Consider the following 2,176-nt stretch of genomic DNA (forward strand, 5'->3'; position numbering starts at 1 on the left):
AAGAGATACCACCACGCTGAAAAATAGCAGTCAAATTCTGACTCTAAAACCACAATAAATGTCCACATAGTACAAGGAGCGAAGACGAAGACAATCTCTTAGATACCCTGTATTATAATTTTAAATAATTATTACCTTTGATGGTTTTTATTCCCATGCTGGCCACTTGATAAGATCAATATTTTAAATATCGATCTTATCCTTATTTATATAAATATATATATATATATATATATATATATATACATATAGAGAGAGAGAGAGAGAAGGAGAAATAGATTGGTAGATAGAGAGAGAGAGAAAGGTAAGTAAACTGATAGATTGGGAGAAAGAGAAAGTGAATGTATCTCTAAATGTGTGAAAGTGGTGAGAACTAAATTTGTCAAAATTACCATCTTTCATCCGTGAGACTGCAAGTTCCCTCACATGGTTTTAAGCAGAAAATTGTCTAGAAATAATGTATGCACACACACACACACACACACACACACATATATATATATATACATAGGCGCAGGAGTGGCTGTGTGGTAAGTAGCTTGCTTACCAACCACATCGTTCTGAGTTCAGTCCTACTGTGTGGCACCTTGGGCACGTGTCTTCTACTATAGCCTCGGGCCAACCGAAGCCTTGTAAGTGGATTTGGTAAATGGGAACTGAAAGAAGCCCATCATATATATGTGTGTGTGTTTGCGTGTGTCTATGTTTGTCCCCCCACCGTCGCTTGACAACCGATGTTGATGTGTTTATATCCCCATAACATAGCGGTTCGGCAAAAGAGACTGATAGAATTAGTACTAGGCTTACAAAGAATAAGTCCTGGGGTCAATTTGTTTCACTAAAGGTGGTGATCCAGCATGGCCGTAATCAAATGACTGACACATATAAAAGGATACATACATATATATATATATATATATATATATACATATATATATATCATTTTGCCATGATAGATTGCTAGCCACTACGCATTCTTTATTTTCTCTCCTTGTTTCTTTCTGTGGAAGAGCGTAGACTCGAAACGTTAAAGACTTTTTCAATTCCCAAGCGTTAAACTAATGCATCTGTTTGTTGTCTACACCACCTGTCTTCGTTTTTTGTTTTTTTGTGAATTCTCCCTCTCTCTCTCTCTATATATATATATATATATAAAACATAATAACATATATATATAGATAGATAGATACAAATTAAAAGGGTAAAGGATTATCAATTTATTAATTAATAAATCAATTAATAATTAATAATTTTTACCAAGCCCATCGGTATGAAAGCACCATTATTGGTGGAGAACTTATTTAAAAGCTCATATATATTTATAAACATAATTAAGGGATCAGCTGCTATTTCTGAACTTCGGTATATGGTGAAGCAAATATTTGCTGATCCCTTAATTATGTTTATGTTTATAAATATATATATAGATAGATAGATAGATTCATACATACATTCATACATACATACATACATACATACATACATACAAACATACAGGTTTAGCCAAAAGTCTTCAAACAGTAAATCAAAATTCCATAAATACTTAATATTCAATTTAATTTATTCATTCCAATTATGAATGTTTATTAATTGAACGCTGTGAGTTAAATTCACTGTTTTTGTTTTTCCAACATTTGTCAATTTATTAGTGAAGTCTCATAAAATAATTTTTTGTTTTAATCTTGGAATTAAATGGTTTTGATTTACTGTCCGGTGACTAACCCTGTATACATATACATACATACATATATATATATGGCGTTAGGAAGGGCATCCAGCTGTAGAAACTCTGCCAAATTTAGATTGGAACCTGGTATTGCCATCCGGTTTCACCAGTCCTCAGTCAAATCGTCCAACCCATGCTAGCATGGAAAGCAGACGTTAAACGACGACGATGATGATGATGATGATATATATATATATAAATTGAATAAATAGTCAACAATTTTTATTTTTTACACACGATGAATGCCTAAACCTTGACTTGAAATACTACCAGCTATTTGGTAATTCTAAGGGTGAACGAGATCTATTTTCTACTCTAATTCGTTCCTAACGGAATGCACTTTAAATTATATATATATATACATACATACATAGACACACACACACACACATATATGTACATACATACATATATATATATTTATATATTATATACATACATACATAAATA

Source organism: Octopus bimaculoides, chromosome 25 (assembly GCF_001194135.2).
Source record: "Octopus bimaculoides isolate UCB-OBI-ISO-001 chromosome 25, ASM119413v2, whole genome shotgun sequence".
Lineage (NCBI taxonomy): Eukaryota > Metazoa > Mollusca > Cephalopoda > Octopoda > Octopodidae > Octopus > Octopus bimaculoides.